Source organism: Rattus norvegicus, chromosome 8, assembly GCF_021556685.1.
Source record: "Rattus norvegicus strain SHRSP/BbbUtx chromosome 8, alternate assembly SHRSP_T2T, whole genome shotgun sequence".
Taxonomy (NCBI): domain Eukaryota; kingdom Metazoa; phylum Chordata; class Mammalia; order Rodentia; family Muridae; genus Rattus; species Rattus norvegicus.
This window is the reverse complement of record NC_141541.1, coordinates 107,573,052-107,585,000: the sequence shown is the minus strand read 5'-3', so window position 1 is coordinate 107,585,000 and position 11,949 is coordinate 107,573,052. Positions and strand designations below refer to the sequence as shown.

The 11,949-nt window shown below is 45.2% G+C and overlaps 1 pseudogene across 1 annotated transcript; it reads left to right on the top strand.

Moving 5' to 3' along the window:
• Window positions 1-6,221: 6,221 nt before the first annotated feature.
• Window positions 6,222-8,553, top strand: Ndufs4-ps1 (NADH:ubiquinone oxidoreductase subunit S4, pseudogene 1; annotated as a pseudogene). The gene has a single exon (XR_015627972.1). The product of XR_015627972.1 is annotated as an NADH:ubiquinone oxidoreductase subunit S4, pseudogene 1 (transcript).
• The last annotated feature ends 3,396 nt before the right edge of the window (window positions 8,554-11,949 follow it).

The following is an 11,949-nucleotide window of genomic DNA, read 5'->3' as shown; positions in this document are numbered from 1 at the left end:
TATTCCAATGGTCAGGAGGGAAAATCATGTAGAATCTTAAAAAAAATCACACTTTTAAATTTTTTATTTGTTTTTCTTTAAAGATTTATTTACTTCATATGAGTACACTGTAGCTGTCTTCAGACACACCAGAAGGGGGCATCAGATTTCATTACAGATGGTTGTGAGCCACCATGTGGTTGCTGGGAATTGAACTCAGGACCTCTGGAAGAGCAGTCAGTGCTTTTAACCACTGAGTCATCTTTCCAGCCCTAAATTTTTTATTTGTATTATATTTCTGTATATACTTGCATGCCACAATGCACATGGAGAACTCAGAAAGCAGCTTTCTGGAGTCGGTTCTCTCTACCATTGCAGGACCTGAGAATGGAATTTATGTCGGGCTTGGCAGCAAGCTCCCACTGAGCCATCTTGCTGCCCCATAATTCTTTTTTTTTTTTTTTTTTTTGGTTCTTTTTTTCGGAGCTGGGGACCGAACCCAGGGCCTTGTGCTTCTTAGGCAAGCGCTCTACCACTGAGCTAAATCCCCAACCCCCGTAATTCATTTTTTAAATGATATAAAAATGGTTTAAATTGAAATCGAAAACAATATAGAGACCTAGATCAAGAACATGACAGAACAAAAACCTCCACTGTAGTACACACTGCAAAATAAAATGTCTGCTGTTTCTGGGTATTTCGTATTTTTTTCTATGTTAAAGCAGGTGGTTCATGGTGATGACAATTTTTTTTTCTGTCTGAAAACATCAAATACTGTCACATAACAATGTGATTAAAATGCATTTCTAAAGTTTGCCTTTATTTTATTCAAGTAATAGCATGATGACAAAAATACAAGAACATGGCAAGCCTGTTTACATCTGCTAAGTTACCTTCCCTGGGGGAAAAGTAAAGAGGTAGCTGTTCACCTGAGGTAGCTGTTCACCTGAGGTAGCCGTTCACCTGAGTTAGCCATTCACCTGAGGTAGCCGTTCACCTGAGTTAGCCATTCACCTGAGGTAGCCGTTCACCTGAGTTAGCCATTCACCTGAGGTAGCCGTTCACCTGAGTTAGCCATTCACCTGAGGTAGCTGTTCACCTGAGGTAGACCTTCACATGAGGTAGCTGCTCACCTGAGGTAGCCATTCACATGAGGTAGCCGTTCACCTGAGGTAGCCATTCACCTAAGGTTGCCATTATCTGAGGTAGCCATTCACCTGAGGTTGCCATTACCTGAGGTAGCCATTCACCTGAGATAGCCATTTACCTGAGGTAGCACACCAACAGACCAAAGGAATGTTTCTATCATACCAAGCTCCGCCCGATGAGCCTGAGTTTACTGATAGTATCTGAGGATGGGGTGACCCCAAAGTCTCACCCCTGGCATCCTAGTAAACCTGCCACTTCCTCTGCTCCAGCATCAGAGAGCTCAATAAAGCAGAAGACAGACATGGCTGAAATGTCCGCTGAGGGTCTTCTGAGGGGCAACCACCCCAATACCGCTGCCATAGACCTGGCTCTCACTGCTTGCTTACTGACTTCATCACCATGACTTCCAACCAAGAGATTTTGTTGGTGACCCCAGCCACTTGGCTTCACAATAGCCACGTCACACATAATAAAAAGAGCTTTACTGTGAAAACCCAGGCTACAACAGACCAGATGTATCTTCAGGTGGGGTGACAAACCTTAAGGGTATCTCTGACAGAGTGGAGTGTCCCCTCCCCATCCCCAGCCACAGGCAAACTCAAGAAGAGGCAGTGTGTAAGTGTCCCAGTGTGGTTTGTTACCCTACAGAGAGAGCAATTCCATGATGTTCTCGGTCACACACCTAGGAGTTTCAGAACAGTAGAAAAGATTACTGCATAGCACTGCCTGTATGCAGACAAGTGAACAGCAGAAATTAATTACTCTGCTGGGCGTGGTTGGCACATGCCTTTGATCTCAGCACTCAGGAGGCAGCAGTGGGTGGATCTCTTGAGTTTGAGGCCAGCCTGGTTTAGACATCGAGTTTCAGGATAGCCAGCGCTCCTCAGAGAAACTCTGTCTTGAAACAAAACAAAACAAAACAAACAAAACGAAACAAGAAGTTAATTACTCTTCCACCAAGAAGCTACCATAAGAGCACGTATCCTGTTCAGAGATATGCTGAACTCTGCCGAGCCTTGTGTGTGAGCCCAGACCAGAACAGAGTAAACTTCAACACATGGGCTTTGTACTGCTGCCTCTGTTGTGCTGGGGTGAAGAATCACTGCCTCTTGCTAAGTGGGTTATTTTCATTGCCCATTGCTCCCAATTTCATACTCAAGCACTAGAATTTTTAAGTGGAATCTATGGGATTAGACTTCGGGGTTTTTGGCTTTTAATTTCTGTACCAATTTTTAAAATTCTTTTCTAGCCCTATATATATATTTTAACTAAATTTATGTGGCTCAAATGAACAGCCCTCTGCCTGTGAAAGTCATAAATGGAATATGAGATTCCTTATAAATAATTCAACCAGTGCAATCTTAAGCAATTTATATAGGAATTTGGGCTGGAGAGATGGCTCAGTGGTTAGAGCACCGGCTGCTCTTCCAGAGGTCCTGAGTTCAAATCCCAGTAACCCCATGGTGGCTCACAACCATCTGTAATGAGATCTGATGCCTTCTGGTGTGTCTGAGGACAGCTACAGTGTGTGTGTGTGTGTGTGTGTGTGTGTGTATTAAATCTTTATATAGGAATTTAAGAAGTAGGATCACAGCCAGGCATGGTGGCTTTGGTCCTGGGACTCAGGAGGCAGAGGCAAATAGGTCTCTGTGAGTTTGAAGCCAGCCTGGTCTACATAGCAAGCTCTAGGCCAGTCAGGGCTGGACCTTGTCTCAAAAACAAACAAAAAGGGTGGCAGAGGAGAAGACAAAAAGGAAGAAGTGTAAGAAGAAAGCCGAGGGAGGTACTTGGGGAAGGAAGGTAATGGGGAGGACACCCAAGGATGTGAGGGAACCAAATGAAAATAAAATGACATCTGTGTAAAAATGCCACAATAAAACCCAGCACTCTGCATGCTAATTAAAAAGAAAGCCAATCAGTCAGGCCCGATGGTGGCCTCTCTAATCCCAGTACTTGGGAGGCAGAGGCACTCTGAGAAACTCTGTCTCAAAGATTTCAGTTAGCTACTCTGGCCACATTCCAGGTACTCAGAGTCACCTGTGGCCACTGGCTATCGCTTAGATGATGTGGGCATAGACTGTGCCCATCATCACCCCCAAGTTCTGCTGGACAGCACCTCTCCAGACACTGCCTCGGGCTTTGGGAGCCTAGCAGTAGCCTAGGAAGAGTTGAAACTCAGGGCGTCCAAAAATACCACCCACGCCTTTTAATACTTTATGAGGAACTGACATATTTCCAAGAGAAACTGGGCAGACATAAGGCAGACACAAGTTCCAACGCCAATAAAGAGAAACTCGCGGTCAGGAGACGCGTGACGCTTGGACAGGTCTAAGACAAGGAACTGGCATACATGGTGACAAGGGGACCTGTGAGAAGCCTTTACCACCGGCTTCTCTAATATCATTTATTTTGATGTTTTTATAACTTAGCTCAAAATACCTTTACCAAACACCCTCGTTCTCTCTCTCTCTCTCTCTCTCTCTCTCTCTCTCTCTCTCTCTGGTCTGTGTGTGTGTGTTCATCCAATCAGTTCTGTTCCTTTAAGAAACCTAACTCTATATAGAATATATGTGAATATATATATGATTTACTAGGCTGTCTTACAAGGTGCAGTCTGGGTAGTCTAGCAATGGGTGTCTGACTATGGAAAGGCATAGAATTCCATGGCTGTTTGTCCACAAAGCTGGGCATATCTGCTTCCTCATCAGCACTGGAGTTCTGGGGGACTCCTGGAGAGTTGCGGGTTTTCTGTGTTGTATCCTAAAGAATCTGGGTCATGATACTGGCCACAGAAACAAGATAAATGAACTTGACAGAGAAAGTGAGGGCAAGCAAGCCAAAAGCAAGTTTCTTTCTTTCTTTCATGTCCTTCTTGCGTGTGGGCTGCCACCAGAGGATGTGGCCCAGATTTTTGATTGGGTCTTCCTGCTTCAAATAATCTGATTAAGAAATCCTTCATGGCCAGATGACGGTGGCACACACCTTTAATCACAGCACTTAGCGGGCAGAGGTAGGCAGATCTCTGTGAGTTCGAGGCCAGCCTGGTCTTCAGAGTGAGTTCCAGAACAGCCAGGGCTACACAGAGAAACCCTGCCTTGAGATCCCAAAGGGGGTTGGGGGAAGAAAGAAATGAAGGAAGGAAGGAAGAGATAAGGGAAGAGAAAGAAAGAAAGAAAGAAAGAAAGAAAGAAAGAAAGAAAGAAAGAAAGAGAGAGGGAGAGAGAGAGAGAGAGAGAGAGAGAGAGAGAGAGAGGGAGGGAGGGGAAGGAGAAGGGAAGGGAAGAGAAGGAAGGAAGCAAGGAAAGAGGAAGGAAGAGGAGAGGAAGGAAGGAAGGGAGGAAGGGAGGAAGGGAGGAAAGTCAGGCGTGCCCAGTGGCGTGGGTTTTCTTGAGTCTAGATGTAGTCAAGCTGAGAACTAAAATTAGCCCTCATTGTCAGTGTGCAGCTCCATTTGAAATCCCAGTGCTGGAAAGATGGAGACAGGAGGCTCCCTGGGGCTCCTCAGCCAGCCAGTCTAACCTAATGGAGGAGCCCCAGGGCAATGAGAGACCCTGTCTCACGGGAGGCAGACAGTGCTCCTGAGGATGGCGCCTGAGCTTGTCTCCTGCCCTCTGTACACAGGCACACACACGCTCACCCTTGACCATGGACATCCCCTCTCACACAGTACAAACGTCCATATTTAGCATGCTTAGCATGTGCCAGTGCTCCCGGGGTGGCAGCAGGAGAATCAGGTGTTAAAGCCTATCCTCGGTTACATATTAAATTTAAGGACAACCTGGGCCACACGTGAACCTGTCTTAGACAAATTTACTAAGAAATCCAACTGCTATCCCCTCTGCTCCACTACCCCTGGAAACCAGGAGAACAGAGTTGCTAAACTCAGCTGCATTTGTTTTCCAGCCTTCGCATGTTGTGATTTGGTTTCATTTTTCCCTTTAATGGCCAAATTCTTACCTGGTTCAAAAACGTTTTACATCACATCCGAAACAACAATTTAATTTATTTTGTGTGTGTTGAACTCGAGCTATTGGAGCCAAAGCCTGTGACTTTTTTCCCATCCATCTTATGCAACCCTGCACACACCCGGACAGTTTGGGTTCAGTTCCGTCTTCCTGCGACCGCACTGTGGGAATGTAGTTTTGATTTAACTGGTGAGTCATGTTTCGGTTTTGTTATTAATGGAAAGCTGAGTGCTGGTGTGGATGCGGTGTATACGAGGTTTGAAATCTGCCACAGCAGGAATGCAAAAGTAATGAAAATACAGACACGCCATACAAAACCCTCAGCAGTCAGGTTGTATAATCCCAGCACTCTCGGGGGCTAAAAGCAGAGGGATTGTTGCTACCTAGTGGGATATTACCTCAAAATACCCACAACACCGACAACAAAACGACTAGTGATTGATGACCTCAAAGAAGATTAAAACACCCGGCTGACAGCCTGGAACGTGGCTCAGTTGGTTAAATGTTTGCCTGCCATGCACAAAGCTCTAGTTTTCTCAGCACCACCGTGGGGCTGGCGAGACAGCTCAGCGGTTAAGAGCGGCTCTTCCTGAGGACCTGGATTCAATTCCCAGCACCCACAACTGCCTATATAACTCCAGTTGCAGGAGATCTGACGCCCTCACACACTGACAGACATCAATGCAGGCAAAACCCCAATGCACATAAAATAAAAATAAATCATTTTTTTAAAAGTGCATGGTTCATTATATGCCTAGAATCTAGGACTCAAAGGGGGATGGCAGGAGAATCATAAGTTGAATGTCCCCCTTGACTCTATAAGGAGTCCAAGGCCACCTTAGGCTTCATAAGAACCTTCGTCAAAAAACAAACAAAATACAATTAAATGAAGTAAGGAAGGGAATTCACAAAGTAGATGATGAAATCAGTAACATGGATGAGAATTTCAGAACATGAACAAGACATTGCAAAAAGATTCAGATCTTGAAAAGAATACGTTTGGGAAGAGAAAACCTTCATCGAAAACAGTGGCAAGCATCGTCAGTGGGTTAGACCAAGCAGAGGACGGCAGATTCGAGTTGGAGGGTAGGACTGAGAAAACACTACACTGAGACAAAGCGTGGGGGAAGGTAAACAAGTATTTTTTTTTTTTTGGTAAACAAGTATGAACACATCTTTCAAAACTCCGAGGGCACAGTCAAAAGACCAAACCTAAGAACCTACAGGGTGCAAGAAGTGCCAAAATTCAAACCAGAGACATGGATAATTAGAGAAAGTATAGCAGAAAAATATTCAAACTTGGGAAAAGATATGGATGTTCAAACACAAAAGACACCAGCGTTCCAAATACACACAAACAGAAGAGGACTTTACATATAACTTTGTTAAAAAATGCTTTATATTTAGTGATATGAATTAAAAATACACTTAAAAAAAAAAAGGCCAACAACCCTACAGAAGCAAACTCTGAAGAATAACATTCGACTTGTCTCCAGAAATCTTAGAATGCAAGAACTCCTGGAATGGGATAAATCACACCCCGGCACTACCCAACTGCACCCACAGTGTTGCTATATCTGGCAAAAGTATGTTGTAAAATTGATGGGCAAATAAAAAACCACTCAAGAGAACCACAAACTGAAACGATCCGTGATCACTAAGCCAGCTCTGCAGAAAATGTTCAGAGGGATCCTAAACACCACAAAGGAAGGCCCACAGTCACAAGTGTGAGGGCAAGCCTGGAACAGTGGTGCACACCTCTGTCCTAGAACTAGAATGACAGAGGCAGGGGGGTCTCTGTCTATACAGAAAGTTCCAGGACCACTGGGGCTACATAGAGAGACCTTGTCTCAAAACAAAACAAACAAACCAAACCAAAACCAAACCAAAACCAAAACCAAAACAAACCAAAACCAAACCAAAACAAAACAAACCAGAAAAGCCATCCTATTCACAAGAGCCCCAAGAAGAAATACCTGGGGAAAAAAACTGCCTAAAGGGATGAGTGGCCTCGAACTGAAAACCTTAAATGACTGACAAAAGACATCAAACAAGACGTGAAAAGATGGAAATATCTGTATCTAGGAATCAGCAGGATGGATAACATGAAAGTGACTGGATCATCCGAAGTGGTGTAGGAGGAGCTCAGATAACCTCGGTTCACAGAGTGCTTATCTAAAATGCACACGTCCCTGGGCTCAGTCTCCAAAACTGTGTAAACACGCTTTCAATTCCAGCACTCAAGGGATACAGTCAGCTTAAGGTTATCCTTGGCTACACAGTGAGTTCAAGTCCATCTTGGGCTCCATGAGATTCTGTGTAAAAATATAATTTTTACAAAAGTGAAAGAAAAATTAGAAAAGCCTAATGGCATTCTTCATAGGAAAGAAAAAAAATCTACAATGCATATGGACCCATAAGAGAATCCAGGTATTTAGAGCAATTCTGATTACAAACAACGAGGGCCACAGAATGGGAGAAAAAATTTCCAAAAATAACCATTCGTGATGGTTAGCTCTAGCTGTCAACTTGGCACAACCTAGAGTCACCTGAGAAGAGAGACTTCATGCAGGACTCTGCCTCAAGCTGGCGTGTGGGCATCCCTGTCAGGAATTATCTTAATTATATTAATTGAAGGAGGAAGCACCTACTGCAGATGGCACCCGACAGGGGATCCTGAACTGCGTGAGAGTGTCACAAGGGAATTGAACATGAGCATGTTCGCATCGATCTCTCTGCTCTTAACTACGAATGGGAGGCCTCCAGTTCTCTCAAACCCCTGCTGCTAGGATGTAAGCTGGTATGTTTCTCCCCTATTTCTCGGAAGTATGCTCTCACAGCAACAGGACTAATATTTAGACTATGTAAACAAAATAAAAATTAAGCATAAAAAATTATGCATCGGCATCTGTCCACAGGAAGATGGCGGTGGTCTCAGCGTCTGTGTCATTGAGACGGGCGTTGCTGGGGCGCAGAGCAGTGGCCACACCTGCCATTTCTGCCTCCAGAGTTCTATCCAGGTTGTTGAGCATCCACGAAGACGCTAGCACAGGCTCAAACTCTGGACATACAGCTTGGATATCGCTACTTTGACTGGTGTTGCAGAAGAGCACATCAAAGCCAGAGAGGTCGGGCTCTTTGTTCTTGCTCACAATAACGTGCAGGCTGGAGTAAGCGACACAAAGAAATGCAAGATGGAGTCTGATACCAGAGAGAGATGGGAGAATCCTTTGATGGGTTGGGCGTCAACAGCTGATTGATCCCCTCTCCAGCTTGGTTCTAACCTTCAGTGCCAAGGAAGATGCAGTCGCCTTTGTGGGAAAAGATGGGTGGAGCTGTGATGTGGGAGAGAAGATCATCCCGAGACCTAAGTCCAAGCCTTGTGGTGCAAACCTTTCTCGGAACAAAAGAACAAGAGTGTCTACAAAATATACTGATGCTGGCTACATTTCTGCTTGACCGTGAAGTGTCAGCTATGAACTGTTTATAGTCCATGGATAACGCACCTCTTAATTGCCTAATAAATGCTACCTTTAAATTATATATATAAAAAAAAGTATTCTTCAATAAGTGGGTTCATGGTTTGATAGTCTCACGAGAAGTACAAGTGGCCTACAAATACATGGGAAAATCCGATCTCCTTAACCCTCGGGGAATTGGAAATCAAAGTGATATTGAGATTCTACTTTACCCTAATCAAAATGGCTGTCATCAGGGGGAAAAAATTCCTTCAGATGGGCTGAGAATACAGTTCAGTGGTAGAGCAATCGCTTAGCATGCATGAGAGCCTAGGTTTGTATCCAGCACAGGAAAAGTATACTGTCAAGGAAGTAAGGCCTTTTGCATACCTGGCAAGAATGTAGGTAGCACAGATTACTCAAAAATCAGAACCAGAACTATCTTACGTCAGCTGTGCCGCTCGTGAGAATGTATCTAGAGGGCTCTAAATCAACTTGCCTTAGTTAGAGTAATTATTGCCGTGATGAAACACCATGATCGAAAGCGGCTTGGGGAGAAAAGGGCTAATTTGCTTATGTGTCTTCTTCAGTCACAAACTATTAAGGGAAGACACAGAAGGAACTCAAACCTTGCAGGAATCTGGGAGCAAGAGTGGATACAGAGGCCGTGAAAGGATGCTGCTTACTGGCTTGCTCCTCGTGACATGCTCAGTCTGCTTTCTAAAAGCACCTAGGACCACCAGCCAGGGGTAGGTCCTCCACACGATGGGCTGGACCCTCCCACATCAATCTCTAATAAAGAAAATGCTCTCCAGCCTTGCCCACAGCCCCATCTTCTCAGTTTAGGTTCCCTTCTCTCAGATGACTTTAGCTTGCTGTCACGTTGACATAAAACCAGCCAGCATATCAACTTACCACAGAGATACCTGTGCATCAATGTTTAATGCCTCACTATTCAATATGTGGAACCAGACTACAGATGCATAGATTGATGAATGTAAGGTATACACAGGTGTACGTAATAGGGTTTTATTTAGTCATAAAGAGTAGCAGTATTTGTCAGGTGGCGGTGGCATACGCCTTTAATCCCAGCTCTCGGGAGGCAGAGACAGGCGGATCTCTGAATTCTAGCCCCTTAGACACTCTGGTATACAGAGCGAGTTGCAGGACAGCCAGTGTAGTCCCTAAGTGGCACGCCACAAAAGCTGCTGCACCACAAAAGCTGTCAAAGCGGCAGCAGGCCCCTCCTTCCCGTCCTAGCCTATGATTTCTGCAATAAAATGTCCCACAGGAGCTGTCGAAAATGGCGGCTCCTGGGGCTGGAGAGATGGCTCAGTGGTTAAGAGCACTGACTGCTCTTCCAGAGGTCCTGAGTTCAAATCCCAGCAACCACATGGTGGCTCATAACCATCTGTAATGAGATCTGATGCCCTCTTCTGGTGTGTCTGAAGAGAGCTACAGTGTACTTATATATAATAAATAAATAAATTAAAAAAAAAAAAGAAAATGGCGGCTCCTATCGAAATGGCAGCACATCTCAGCCTGCAGCTGCAGGAGCTGTCCATGGTGGCGAGCCCCCATTCCCACTTCGGAGGGAGCTGCCCCTCAGGAGCTGTCCATAGTGGCAGCACCTCCTCTCCAGACTTCCCTTTCTCCCCACCCCTCAGCAGCCACACAGAGATGGCCTGTCAGCCAGGAAAGACTTCCAACCCTAACCCATGGGCCTGACGCAGGGAAAAGGGTTTTAAAAAAGCCAATAATCCCTGGGCAGGAAAACTCACCAATCCCTGAGATCCCCACAACCCCCGCCCCCCACCAATCCCTGAGATCCCCACAACCCCCGCCCCCCCACCAATCCCTGAAATCCCCACAATCCCTGCTCCCCACCAATTCCTGAGCAGGAAATCCACAGATCCCTTGAACAGGAAATTCCACCAATTCCTGAGCCCCTTCCAAGCTCAGAACTTGAAATCACACCAATTCTCACTCTAGATATCTCTGCCTTGAGAAGCTCTGCCCCCTCAGAAATCCCATATAAGCACTTTGTCCAGTTCCCTGCTGTCTGCCGTAGGAGCAGAGGACAGCCGTCCATGGATTTGTCCATCCACACCCTGGACTCTCCAATATATCTCTTTCATGAGATTCTCTGCCTGATGTGACTTTCTCCTTGGAAGAAGCCAAGAAGAAAAGAAGCAATTAAGAGAAGCAGCAGGAAGCTCCTCAGCTCAGCTGGGGAGACCCTCCTGTGGGAGCTGCAATGACTCTGCTGAGGAGACTTCCTCTCAGAGCCCTGTGGTTCCTGGGCTCCCATGTCTCAGGATGCTCTTCCACTGGGGCACTGTCCCACAACAGAGCTGTGTGGTTCCGAGTCCCGGGACACCTGCCCATCCAGACAGAAACACTTACAGCCAGAGCTACACAGAGAAACCCTGTCTCAAAAACAAAACAAGGGGTGGGGGATTTAGCTGAGTGGTAGAGCGCTTGCCTAGGAAGCGCAAGGCCCTGGGTTCGGTCCCCAGCTCCGAGAAAAAAAAGAACTAAAAAAAAAAAAAAAACAAAAAAACAAAAAAACAACAACAACCATAAAAAAGAATACCAGCATTATGCTAGACATGGTCCGATGATGCCTATAATCCTAGCACTTAAAATGGAGAGGCAGGAGGATCACTCCGAGTTCAAGGTCAACTTGGTCTACACAGCAAGTTTTAGACCAGCCATGGCTACATAGATCCTGTCTATCTAAACATGAAAAAAAAGTAATGAGGTTGGGGATTTAGCTCAGTGGTAGAGTGCTTGCCTAGCAAGCGCAAGGCCCTGGGTTCAGTCCCCAGCTCCAAAAAAAAAAAAAAAAAAAAAAGAGTAAAAAAAGTAATTTTGAAGAAAGTGGATAGAAGTGCTGATTACCATGTTAAATGAAATACGCAAAAAAGAAAGATATCATATGCTTTCCCTCACATATGGAATCTAAATTTAAATGTATACTTAAATCTAAAACCATGTGCTAGGGTGGTAGAGGTGGACAGATCTCTGTAAGTTCTAGGCCAGCCAAAGACTACATAGTGAGACCCAGTGACTTAAAAAAAGGAAAGAGTGTTATTGGTGTGGTGGGTGGGATTCCTTCGAACAGAAGAGGGGAAGATGGGACTAAAGAGGGGGCTCGTGGGGGTTGAATATGAGCAAAGTACACGCTTTGCCAGTGTTATGATGTCACAACAAGGTGCTGAAGATGACACTTAGCTGGAAGAATGTTTGCCTTAAAGGCAAATACCCTCGATTTGATTCTCAACACTTCAGACACTGGGCGTGGTGGCACACACCTATCATTCCATCCAGGGGTGTGGAAGCAGAAGGATCAGAACTTTAAGCTTATCTGATGCTGTATAACAAGTGTGAGGCTA